This window comes from Pleurodeles waltl, chromosome 11, assembly GCF_031143425.1.
Source record: "Pleurodeles waltl isolate 20211129_DDA chromosome 11, aPleWal1.hap1.20221129, whole genome shotgun sequence".
Classification (NCBI taxonomy): Eukaryota; Metazoa; Chordata; class Amphibia; order Caudata; family Salamandridae; genus Pleurodeles; species Pleurodeles waltl.
Window position 1 is genome coordinate 288,123,606 of NC_090450.1, and position 13,618 is coordinate 288,137,223.

The window sequence follows — 13,618 nt, forward strand, 5'->3', positions numbered from 1 at the left end:
TGTGGGTGTGTGTTTTATATTGTGTTGGGTGTGTGGAAGTGGTGTGTGTATGTGTATCAGATGCGTGTATTTGGAATTGTCCAATGTGGCTGTGTTTTGGAGATGTGTGTGTATTTTTAGTGCAGCGGTGTGTACCGCCAATGGAATACTGCGGTTGAAAGACCGCCGCGTGGATTCGTGGGTCGTAATAGCATGGGCGTGTTTCTGTTGGCGTGGAGGTGGAGGATTTGTTTCCGCATATTTATCGCTGACCTTTGGTGTGGCGGACTTGTGTGGGTGTCTGAATTTCGGCGGATTCTGTGATGTGTGTCATAATAGCTGTGGCGGTCTCCCACCGCGGCGGCAGTGTATTGGCGGTCTTCTGCACAGCGGTATGCGGCTTTTACCGCCAATGTTGTAATGACCACCTATGTCTCACCAGGTTCAAGAGGAGGCATAACAGAAGCAGAAAAAATAGATCACCAGGCAGTCTGAATACATGGAGCAGCTACCGATGGAAATAAGGAATCTAGAACAGTGGTGGTGGAAGAAACAGGAACACTATCATCGATGGAGAAATGGTAGGCACATTGTTTTTAAAAAGTAATTACAGCACTGCAGGTCTCTCGAGTGAAGTTTTTATACAGCAGCACTCGAGAAAACCTGACTTCTGGGGGGTGAAATGTGTTGGCGGCTCAACGCAAAGGAATGCAGAAGACAACACAGCATCCCCTGCCTCGACTGCTCCTATTACGCTCCCATTACTTCTGGCAGTTAGGCTGCGCTGTGCTGCGCCACGCACCAGAAGATGTGACAGCTACTCATACTCTCGATGGACCCATTCGAGAATACCAGAAAGTAGTGGTGAGGCCTACAAGTATCAAATAAATTACGCCTTTAAAGAGCAGCAAGACTGGGAGGAAGTGCAGAATCACTTAAAGAATACCATGGGTGAAAGGAACTGAAGTGATTCACATAGGAATGAAAAGAAGCTAGACTGCAAGCCAGCTGAATTATTGCTGCTATCTTCCTAGAGAATACACTTTTCTGAAAAGTCCCCTGCTCAATGTGAAAGCGAAAGGTGTATGTGAACTGGAAGTTGTGGAAAAAAGATGGCAAGCTGCAGTGTACAATAGTGAGCAATGAAGCTACAACTGACATAGTAGTGTTAGTCATCTTCTACTGCATCAATTGAGTATCAACACTATGAAATGAACTTACCAGGTTTTTAGTGCCAAGTAGGAAAAACCATCTATTGTATCTTGAGGACCCTGCAATAATAGAAAGAGAATGTCAGTTGCTTAAAAATTTGCACTGGCGTCCAGCTTGAATCTGAAACACATATAAAACAAATAGTCATTAACAATGTTACTCTCCTCGCTCCCTGGCAAGCCCCCAAAGTGCATCTTCCACTATCTGATATCAGCATAGTTCACAGGTCAACTCTCACTTCCACCTGGTGTTGGCACCCAGTGATATACAAGGGCATGAAGGATGCCATGATGCACATGCAACTGCACCAGAAATGTCCCCATTTATCAATCCCACTGAGGAGGAGAAGAGATGTGCACTCAGGAGACCTTGACAAGCAGCATGTCACTCATAGTTGTGCCCTACTGAATGACCAGGTTCACATGGACCTCAAGCACTGGTATGGATCACAGCTTTGTGACACTGTAGAAAATTGAACAGACTGTCTCAGCCTGCAATCTACCTGACCAGTCTACCTGACTTGCTTACAGCGGGTGCACATTTTAACTCCAACACAGTAAAATCTATTGCTACTCATGAAGCAGAACCCAAATACACTGGACAGATTGGGGAATGATGAAATCAGAATGGTGCCAAAGCTAACCAATTACTTTCAATGCCTTTCTCTATCAGAAAGGATCAAAATATGATTCCCCTTGTAGAACAAACAGAAACCTAGAGGCTTTTTTTCCGCAAATTGCCTTTGTAAAGACCAGTTGTGTGTAATTGAATGACAAAAAGATTATTTAAAAAATGGAACCAACCTTCTATGAAACATACAAAGCAGGAGGACTAAATATGATTGGAGTACTTTTATATTCTATTTAGGCACAAGTGATAAATAAAAAGAGGAAGTGAGCATAATAAAGACTACTGTACTCAAAGAACACTAATGTTTTAATTTTATTGCACTATGCCACTCTAGTCAGAGGCCATCCAGTTTTTTCCTGTGATCTGATCATGGTCACAAAGCTTATATGGTATTTTCCTGTGATGTAATCTAGCAATTTAGTCCTTTTGCTATCTAGGGTCTGATTTTGAGTTTGGGGGACAGGTTACTCTTAAACAATATGACATATCTTGTCCATCTTAATATAAGTGCATTACATTGTATGGCCATTGAAATAAGGTGGACTGTATATCTGTTACATTTTTTAATGGAGTAGCCCATCCGCCAACCTCTAAATCAGACCCTAAGTGTTTTAGAAACATGAAAAGCACTACCTCGTTTTGGACACAGATTGTTGACAAGTATGCCCTTCACACAAAGCAGCACCAGCCTAAAATAGTGATACTTGCACCCTCAGACAGCATAATATTGGTCTACAAAGAGCCTAATTACGAACCAACTCATACACCGGGATCATAGATGCCAAGTAGCACACAGCAAACCATGATAGCTCTAGCCAGTCCTAACGTTATAGACAACATCGCTTTAAATGCTGGAATAGATGGAGCCATATTTATGTAGGGCAGTCTTCCCTATGTTATAAGTGTTGGCAAACCACTGAGGCCACTTTGACTACGTGAATGCCCCTCCACACCCTGATAGGTCAACAATGGCTGTGCCCTTTACTTATCTGGTGGAGGACTGTCCATCACATTTAGAGGCCCTATCCTCCCTGGCAGAGAGCTCTGTAATGAAAGTTCACCTGTCAGTATGGTATATGCATTCTGGGCTACCCACCATGTTGCAGCGGCCTCCTTACTATTCTCTTTGGTTTTCCAGAAATAAATACAGAAACAGGCTGTTTGTGGCTGCACAGCAAAAGACAAATGTCAGAGATGTGCAGAAAGTTATCTCCATGCACTTTAGGGACATTTGAGACTATTTAAACCAGATGACAGTCAACCCACCCTAAATGAAGTGGGGTGATTGGCAAACAACTATTTTTGTAAAGGCAAGATCTCAGTGGGATCACATGATGAATTGATGATATATTCAGCTAGATCGGCATATCATCTGCATATTTATAAATGGACATCTTTTTTCTTCCATCATAATTTCGAATTCAGAGATTGAATAGCAACAGAGCAAGGATAGGTCCCTGAGAAACACTGAAATTTACTAGTTATCTTTGGATGTATGATTACCTATCCTAATCAACTGACTCTGAGTAGTCAGAAATAAGCAAAACTACACCACCTATGCCCTTGTGTAATTCTAGATTCTCCAGTTGTCTTTAGTGATCAGATGTGTTGAAAGCCACCAAGAGGTTTAGCAGGATGAGCAAACAGGGGGTCCTATTATAAGTAAAGAGAGGAAACCATCTACACCTCTGTGAGTAACGGTATTTAAGCTGCACCTGCTCCTAAAACCAGATTGATTGCCTCCAGTGGCTTAATGTTTTCAATATGTCAATTAATCTGGATAGCTGGATATTATTATTCAAGGATCCTTCCAAGCCAAAGGAGGCTGGTTATGGGTCAAAAGGTTTCTAGATTTCTTAAATCTGCTAATTTGTGAGTTTACTTTGCAGGGAGCTAAACGCACCACACCAGGCAATGCCAGTTGGCTCCTAGAATTGAAGATTTCAGTTTCAGAATGGGGTATTTACAAGGATTTAAGAATATAGCAACTGACTGTTTCTCGAGGTTACTGTTAAATAATGGGGAGGAAGAAGTGGGTTTGAAGTTAATAATGCAGTGATACAGAGGGGTCTTTCAGCTATGGAAAGGAGTATTTGTAGAGGACAGCGATGAGGTAATAAAATGGATCAAAAGGTTGGATGTGTAAAGGTTGGGCCAAAACAGAGGCATTACCAGAATTTGCCATACCATTTTGGCAAGTCAAGGATTAATTGTGTAAAATGAGTGATAAACTGCTACGAGGTAAAACAAATTGTCCCCCCTAAATCATTCATGGTAATGATTGTTGACCTTGCCCATGTGAGCAAGTAGACAGATGTCCTACTAAAAACAGGGTTATCATTTGGGTTTAAATATGTTCTTTTTGTAATCTCAGAGGCTTGTAACGTACTCACTCTTCCAGGAAAAATATATTACCAGACATTTCCCTATTTACCAATGTACATGAGGAGCAAAAATAAAAAATGACATTCACAACCCCACCATCGCAACTTATTTATGGACAGGGATGTTACATTCTTTAGAGGTGACATGGGAAACTATCTTTTATTTTAAATATGCTCTTTGATAGATTTGCAGGTACATACAATAATAGGCTCCGAAAAATAAAAAATAAAAAAATCATATATATGTCATCATTATATTTCAGAATAATTACTGGTGCACTAAAATAGCAGGGCATAGAACATTTTTACTAGGTTTCGGCTAGTCTTTTCGGAAATATGTAAAATAGGTATGCAACAACTGACATCGTTATTCCCTCAAACTTTTTGAAGGCTCAAATCTCAAATGTCCCCCCATGTTGCTCTAAACATCCGAATCGTGCCTGTTCGCAGTGCATATAGTTGTTCTTCATACTGTACTAATTTCATTTTAAGTTCCCAGAGTTTCATAATTGAAGTATTATTGATTTAGTTATTATTGAAGCAATAAAGAAGATCATCTTTGACCGGATAGAAAACCTGAGCAATTGGGGATCCAAAAAAGAGCTCCTAAAGGGTCCGGAGCTAAGACGTGTAGTTTGAGGCTGCCTCTGCCAGGTCGGGACACCTAAAACATACATGTAACCAGTCGCCCTGGCTGTGCTTACATCTAGGGCACTCCCCCAAGGCTGGTGGAAATGCTTTCTTGATCCAAACTGGTGTGTAGTAGAGCATCCATTTCAGTGCTTAATTTGTAAATAAAAATGCGCCGGTGCCCAAAGCCCTCCCAAAGCCCTGCTGCATTTAAATGTGCGAGTACAGAATACAGAAGCGGCGTAATCCTGAAGTCATCTCAGGCCTCTCCAATTCATTTAAAGCCCCTCCTGTCCCTTCAGCTCACTCTTGCAGCTTTCTGCTTTCTCCCATTGTGATGCTTTTCCGTTTTTCTCTTCCTCCATCTTTCCCACATGTCTCTTGCTCACAGCAAATACTTGAGGCAGAAGAATAAGACCGTCCCTCAAAAATAAGTGCTGGTGCTCAGCACCGGAAATAATAAGCACAAATTAAGCACTGATTATTTCGCAAAAAAGAGATCTTTTTAAAGTTTGCTTCCCTTATTGCTTTATCAGAAAATATACTGTACTGTCTCCGAATTTGTGGATCTATTTTACACCCTGTTGAAGCCCCCATCTTAGTCAGCACTTTTGGAACTATTTTTTCATACAGTTGCTGCAGCAATATTTAATACCAATTTCCCACCCCTAATTGACTCCTTACATAAAGCACTTGAGTGATAGTGGAAGCATCTATTGATATTTCGGTTGCTTGAATGAAATGATAAATTTGCAGATAGGAAAAGATTAAGGATGATCGGGGATGCCTTTGTATCTCTGAGCTGCTCTCATGTCTTAACTTTCCAAGCCACTAAGAAGTCCTCAAACCTGTAAAAAACTAGTGTCGTTTTTCCCATTCTCTACTGTTGTTTAGCCCCATTTGTAGACCCAACACCTTGGATTTTTGTAATAGAATCGAGGGGTGGAAGCTCGACATTCCTTGACCACACTGCATGGGGAAATTTATACCTGGTGCACTTTGGGAGCCTTGGTACTTTGAGAAAAAGAGGGAGCTGAATATTAATAAACCGGATGTCAGGGCACTCATGAATCAAAATTTGTTTCATTAAAGTTGTTTTGGGGCCACAATGTATTGTATAGTGCCAATAGCAACACAATGAATTTCGCTGAAAGACCGGGACTCATGAAAGAAACAGTCTTTAATTTATTCTTGGAAAATAAAGTTCATCACAGCGATAAGAAGCCATCCTTGAAATCAGTATTCATGTAACAATAACAGCCGACAAATTATTCATGTAGCAACAACAGCTAACACGTGTTTCGTCCTATGAGAAATCAATCTCAAAGACTTCATCAGGGCTTAGCTTAAAGCAAGTTTAAAAATAAATCAATTCAGTCCTCCAAAACAATTCGAGATTCTTATTGCATCTGGAATAAGTAATATTGGCAAATAACCTTTCAAATTATTGTACGGAGCATCCTATTCAGTATGAAGTATCAAACATGCGAAGAAGAACCGCGTTCACATAATCGCGCGGCGTTCTGTAGTGTCCGGGTAGTATGTAAAGAGCCGACTGAACGGAAAGTGCTCTATTTAAGGCGTCACCTCGAGTGCTCTGGATGTAGAAAATCCGGAGCACTCGAGCTCCGGGACCGAGGCTGGCTGAGTGGCCGCAACGCCGCAAGGGCTGGGTGTTTGGGAGCCGAGACGGACACACCCCAGGGAGCCTGCTCCATGAGCCGCTAGCGCTGGGCAGCCGCAGCGATCGGCGGCAAATGGCATCCAACATGGAGAGGGAGATTGTACTCACCAACATTTAGAGCACTCGAGGTGAAGCCTTAAATAGAGCACTTTCCCTTCAGTCGGCTCTTTACATACTACCCGGACACTACAGAACGCTGCGTGATTATTTGAACGTGGTTCTTCTTCGCATGTTTGATACTTCATACTGAATAGTACATGCTGCATTTTTATTGGCGAGATCTTCTCTCCGTCAATACCAATCAAGTATGACTACAATGATATTACTCCTAGCAAAACTGGTCTCCAGTCCCATTTAAAAACAAAGGTGGCTTTGGCATAGAAAGATGTTTCAGGTTGAATTAATGATATTTTTTTAACTGAACTCTGATAAAACTGAGGTTCTTTTCTTTGGTACAAGCTCTTCCCCGCCATGGTATAAAAGCAAACCTAACGGTATTACAATACTAGAGAGTGATAATACCCGGTCACTGGTCAATGAACACCCTTCTGTTCCTAATGGCTAAATCCAACAGTTTGCATCATTTAGGTTTAGGCTATATATACATTTAAACTAAAATACATGTACACATACAGTGCAGAATGCCCACAGTACTGGGATTATGACAACCTTAGCATGGAAAATACACAAAACAAGTTTATATTTAGAGAACTGATTTTTCACTCAAAATATTGCACCTCTGTCACAATATCTGAAAGTCTTTATAATAGGTGGTGTCCAGTATGTATACATCTGATTATCACCAACAGTATATTCGCAGTCCTGGACTGTTCTCTCTAAAAATAATAGAACATCTACTGAATTATCCTGATGCCTAGTCATAAACTGACAGAATGTATTATGAAGTGACAATAGAAAAGTAATTAAAAATACATTTTCAAAAATAAAAAATTGCCTTCAGTGTGATCTTCTTTGGACATGAGTTATCTAGTGAGATCGAGGGGCTGGCATCAAAATGTCTCCATTAATGTGCCAGCCTGCTGCCTACAAATACACTATAAATGTATATGCCCATACTGCGTTTCTTAACTTTGGAAGAGCATCTCTCACAACGTACACAGAGTAGGTAAAATGCTTCATGATTAAGAAATGCTTTCTTTCTCATAGACCAATTGGTCTGTTGTCTCTGTCATCATTTTGTGAGGACTACATATTAGCGTGTTGGAAACAAAATATTTGCAAATAAGGCACAATAAGTAGAAACTAGTCAGAGTAGCCCCTAGTACTTCAGGCTACACATATGTATTATACACCACATAAGGAACAACACCCAGATATGATCAATCTCACTTATATTCAGTTGCTGAGGAGTGGGTCAACCCTACAGAGAACATATTCACGGCAGTACAAACTGACATTCTAAAAAGAGGCCCATAGCTCAAAGAAAAAAATGTAATACCTGTTTCACCAATAGCTATCTTAGAACTTGCTACAAGAGGAAGTATTCCTAATGCTCATGCCCTAAGCTTTCACTGGATGCAATGGGCCTTGCAGACATTTACCAATATCCACTTTGAGGATGGCTCTGCACTCAGAAATCAAGAGTTTTTGCAGTATCAAAACACAGTACTGTAGCACCTGCATATACTATCTATAAATGATAACAATGGCTACCAGGGGACGTAAAACAGACACACTCCACTACTTGTGCATCTGTTCAGAGAGTTTTTCAAGATGGAGAATATGAACCACCTGCAGAGTCACACTATAACCTCAGCTGAATCTCCCAAACAAATAGCTAAAATACTAATCTTCCTGTTGGACATAAACAAAGCAGACACACTGGTTCCAGAGGTATTGTGTCAGGTTGTGCTTTCTATGTCTTATTCGTCTCATTGGTATCTAAGTGGATTAAGACATTCAGGGAACACATTGATGAAAGCTAAACAACATTAGGGAAAGAAAGTCTCTATAAAGGATAAGCTAACATTGGTCCATGTACCATATCATGGCTCATAAAAGTGAAGACCTTCAAGCTAAAGGGAATGGTGTATCTAACTGTGCTGCAATGGACAGTGTTGCAAATCTGTAAGGTTGGTGCTGTGAGTCTATCTGTATTGATGCAGATATCATGATGGCAACACAGGTAATATATCTAAAAGCAAATCATCCCACTCCACCGATCTAAAAGGATTTCATGCAAAATATCCCTACAGCTCATCCATAATATTATTGGATCTGATAAACTGCCCTCGACCATGGAAAACAATTGATCTCTTTAACTTCTATTTCTCTTCTACAGAATGTCCATGTTTAGGGCTACTCTCTTTATAGGCCTCGAAAAATCATAAAAATGTTACTAGACCTGCAGGCCGAGTAGCTTGAATAATCTACTTGACCTAACTGCAATGTACTTGACCCGGAAACGGGTCTCAAATTGTGTGATCCTAGGCAAATATTGTATTCTACAGTCACCTTTTTCTACATTCTCACATATGACTGCACCTTCAAATATGTGAGTTCAGCATTTATTTGTAGTAAGCTGTGTAGTACTATAGTAGTACTACAACACTTAATAAAAAGTGGTCTTCATAATCTGCACTTTTGTAGTAACTGGTGCTGGTAAGTGGCAAGAAAAGTCCACTTAGGAATTTACAATGTTAACAGCTCTAATTCAAGCAAACATCAGACCCATTACATTGCAGATGCTTGTTTGGTCCTTGTAATCCTGATGCAGTCATGAGAAATATACACTTGAAGTATCAGAAAGCAAAGAACCAAGCAAGGACTATCCTTTGGGTCTTAAGTGCCTCTACATGGGGCTGGTCTGGTTAATGCAGAATTTTTTAATGAATATTCATGTATTTTGAGTGTTGGATTTGCGTGGAAAATGTATTAGCTTGGAGAAAAATAATGCACGCATTTGAAGGTGCGCCCACCTGAGTGGCCACCAATGTACACAAAGTGTATTTATTAATGGCTTATAAATATGAAATGAGGAGCTTATGCTTGATTAATTTAGTAATATGTCCTATTAAGGTTCATGCATTATGTATTAGCTTTATTAATTGTAGGTCTTAACTTAGCGAGGTCTTAGCCTAGTTGCACGGCCTCAGGTTAAGCTGCATTTCTTAGGCGTTTTTTAAAATGGATGTTTAGAGAATTAACTTGTGATTTTCCACTGTGCAGACCTAATGCTTGTAGCTGAAGTTCTTTCTCATGAGAAACTGCTTGCTAGGAGATGATGTACTTGCTAGTGAAACAATGCTTAATGTATTGTGTGTAAGACTGACTTTCCCACAAGAAGACAATGAATGCACTGACTGGAGTATAAACTGCAACAATATTGTTACCTGACAATCCGGATGACGAGAGCGGGACAAGAGGAACCAATCGTTGACATGTGAACCATGTATTAGAAGAATTTTGGATTAAGGGTTTTAGTTTCATTAGACTAACTGCAAAAATGAGATTCTTCAACCAATAAGGACATGGGAAGTAGTTTAAGGAAATATAACTTAGCCAGACTGCACTGAGAAGAGGACACCATTTGCCCATTTTCTATCTTGCCATAAGGCCATTATTTTCTTCATCATCTTGAGCAGAGACGTGCTTAACTTTATTGCTTAAAGAGACTTTGCTTATTCTTGACTTTAATGCTGAATCCTGATGCCTTGCTGACCAGACTCATGTCCTGATGACGAAGACTAACTTAGCTTGCCGATCCAATTGAGGAAAGGTATACTCTCACTGTTACTGATTGCTATGTCTATTTGCTTTTGTTACTAGGCACCAACCGCTACTTTGATAGAGCCATAGTTCGATGTTCTTCCAAATTTGGGTTGACTAAATTGTTTTGCAAGAAGTTCAAACATGCTATTCTCATTGGATGTCAGTTAGGGTTCTCACAGATGAAGTTTGCCATATGCCATAACAGTTGATGTCATTTTGTTGCTGAATCTAAATGTATGTAATATCATTTGTGCAGTTATTATTGCAATTAATTTGTACTGTAACTTTAGAATGTGTAGTGACACAAGCTTTTATTAGATTGCGATTCTTTCACTGCTTTGGACAGTCAGTGTTGTTTCTGTGTGTTTATCATTTGATTCTGAGGTTAAGTTATGTAAAATTAGCATTATTAATATAGGGAAATAAACATTATAACTTTTACATAAAGGTGTGGTTATTCATGACTGCAAGGTCATGGTGTGTGAAATTACTGACTCCTATTTATCACTAATGTTACTGATTATTGATCTGTGCATGTACGGGATATATGGTGGGAAAACCTCGAAGCGAGTCAAAAGGTTCATCAACCTATTTGCGTCTCCTTGTAAGTTTACTTATTAAGCTCCGACACGCTAACAGTCTCATCCCTAGTCACAAGATGCAAAGTCAATGATTTGAGACTGACCTGTGATGAAAGTGTACTTCCCTCTGCTGCTGCTCTTAAGTCTTCTCACCTGCAACCTGACAGAAATCTGACATCAGTAGCCAGTTGCCCTTTCTTCTTTATGTGATGTAGGGGCACAACTGATCACAAACAAGCACATGGAGGGATGCAGGCCCAAATATCTGAAAAATGACTCTCACCAGTTGGGGATTCAGTGTAGCAGAAAGTACACAAAAAGGCCCTCGTTACGAGTTAAGTGCTAAATTACTATCCCTGAGCAAACAACAGTTTGCACAATGATTGTAATTATGTAATGTGTTATATTATCATACCCTCGCAGTTTTTCCTGCCAGATTACGGAAGGCCAAACCTGATCAAATTTCATCGGGGGAAAAGTACCCCAGAAAACGGCAAATAGTGGAATTGGTTGGGTTAAAATACAATTCTGCATGTTTTCACTTTTCCAAATTGAAAACTCAAAATAGAAAGCAGTTACCACACATCGTAAATACTTCATCATGGCGTTGTTGTACTCACCGCACCCTAGCCATACAACTTGTAATGAGGGCCTTAGAGTTGAGAGAGCGTAGTTTAAATAATATATACTAAAATGAAATGCTTATATCAATGTGTAACGATGCTACATAGAAAAACAATAATAATAGTGGTTTTGTTTAAAACGTGCACTTAAATTGTGACCACAGCGAGTGGCCACCAATGTATACGCAAATAATAATAATGAATAAAATGTAATGTTATGCTCGATTAAGCTTATATTAACATTTGCATTACTGAATTTATATTGCAAATCCTTATAGGCCTTAAGTTAGCGTAAGCTGTGGGTCTAGCTGCCCGGCTCTCATATTAACTGCATTTTTCTGTTTGTCCAGTGTGCCGACTCGCAAAGTGCCATGACCCTGCAAATTTTCTTTTTCTTCAACTTGGAAGATGAATGTATCTATGTTGATTCCGTTCCCAAGCGCATATTTGGTGCCTGGGTTTAAGAAGAAGTGTACAAATTGAAATAAATGTAGATTAATGTAATGTACAAGGTCATTTAGACCGATGGACAATGGATCTGCTGACCCGAAAAGATGTGCCAAGGAGTGAAGTAACACCGGACATGCCACCTCCAAAGACGTCAATTACGAAGACCAATCAAAGTGTTATGAATAAATGTGGGGTGACAATTGGGATTACATAATGCTAAATTTGATAGATTAAAGATAGTGGGGTATAGTAAATGTCCAATAGAATTTTGGGGGAATGTACTACAGAAAAGGGATAAAAACCCATGTCACAGAAGAGTCATTAGAACTAGGTAGGGAATGCTATTGATTTTATCCAGAAACTCTGTCACTCTGTTGGGTGATTTGAGACTTATTAAAACCATCCTCACCCATAGACTGCCCATTTTCACTTCTCATCCTTATGAGGATGCCCTTTAGTTGAGTTTAGACTGATGGTGTTTTGACTAATGTCCTGAAGTCGAAGACTGATCCTGAGTGCTGACCTAATCCTTAGAGGGTAATTATGACAATGTAATTTGTCATTTGTCTGTTTGCTTTTCCTTTCTAGGTACCAACTGCTCATTTTGTTAGAGACCATAGTTAGATGTTTTCCAAATTGGTGTTCTAAATTGTTTTGCATGAAGCCCAACATGCTAATGCTAATCAGTGGTTAGGACAGGGGCTCACTTAATCTGACGCAAACAGACAAACGACTGACATTATGCTATGTTGAATTGACGTGTGTTCAGAACTCAGCTATCTTGATCTATGTTTACGCCGTGTTATGTTCTAATATTTGTGATTCTCGCGTTAATGAAATCTTATCACAGTTGCCACATCGTGACTATGCTATTATGCTTCTTGGTATTGAGATTAACCCTTTTGCTCATAGACTGTAACTAATAGGGCAATTTGATTAATGTCTTTGACCAAAGTGAAATGTATTGTGATGATAAATATTGATGACATTATTGATATATTGATTGACATATTGATCAGCTATCTCGTCCTACGGTGTCTCTCAACTGGGTCAAAAGATTCATTGGCCTAAAACGAGCCCTAATGTGTAATAAATTAACATAAAAGGATGCGTTACCAGTTCTGGTAGCAGATTGACGGTTTTGGCCGTTTGGGGCCCTAGGACAGAGAATCATTGTTTAATTTGTTTTTTTTGTGACAATGCAAATTGGAGGTATGATGGGTTTCTAAATTCACCATGACTTTCCCGGGATCTCGGAGCCTGCCTAAGTGAGTTGGGAATGTTCTCGCCGTCATAATGTGTGTGGTATAGGGTTTTGCGCTTGCTCAGCTATGCCTTTTGCAGATGATTGTGAAATCTGTGTGTATCTAGGCCAGGTAAATATTGTTTTAGTAGGAGTGGGTGTACTTCGCAGTATAAGAGTAGGGAAGTCAGCGTATTTCATATGAGTGTGGCGCTTTGTGCTCAAAATTATCCACGTGGTTGGTTGTTTATGTACGGACCCGTCGTGGTCTAAGACTCCGGAGTATATTGACAAGTGTAGGAGACACTTGAGTTTATGTTGTAATCTGTGCGGTTTAATAAGTCAATCGGGCGTGGTTGACAAGTCAAGTTTGAGTTGAAACGTATGTGTGAAACCTTCGATGGAGATTTGGCAAGTTCTAAAGTACACTAGGACGAGCCATTGACAAGTCGAGAGTAGAGTTTGCGGGT

General features: G+C 39.9%; 1 protein-coding gene across 2 annotated transcripts in view; it reads right to left on the reverse strand.

The window, feature by feature from the left end:
- Positions 1–13,618, reverse strand: part of LOC138265651 (alpha-1,4-N-acetylglucosaminyltransferase-like) — a 494,212-nt gene that overhangs the window by 337,465 nt on the left and 143,129 nt on the right. For both annotated transcript variants that reach the window (XM_069213558.1, XM_069213559.1), the window contains one exon: positions 1,201–1,250. The gene's annotated coding sequence lies outside the window, so the exon portion shown is untranslated. The remainder of the gene's footprint in view (positions 1–1,200; positions 1,251–13,618) is intronic.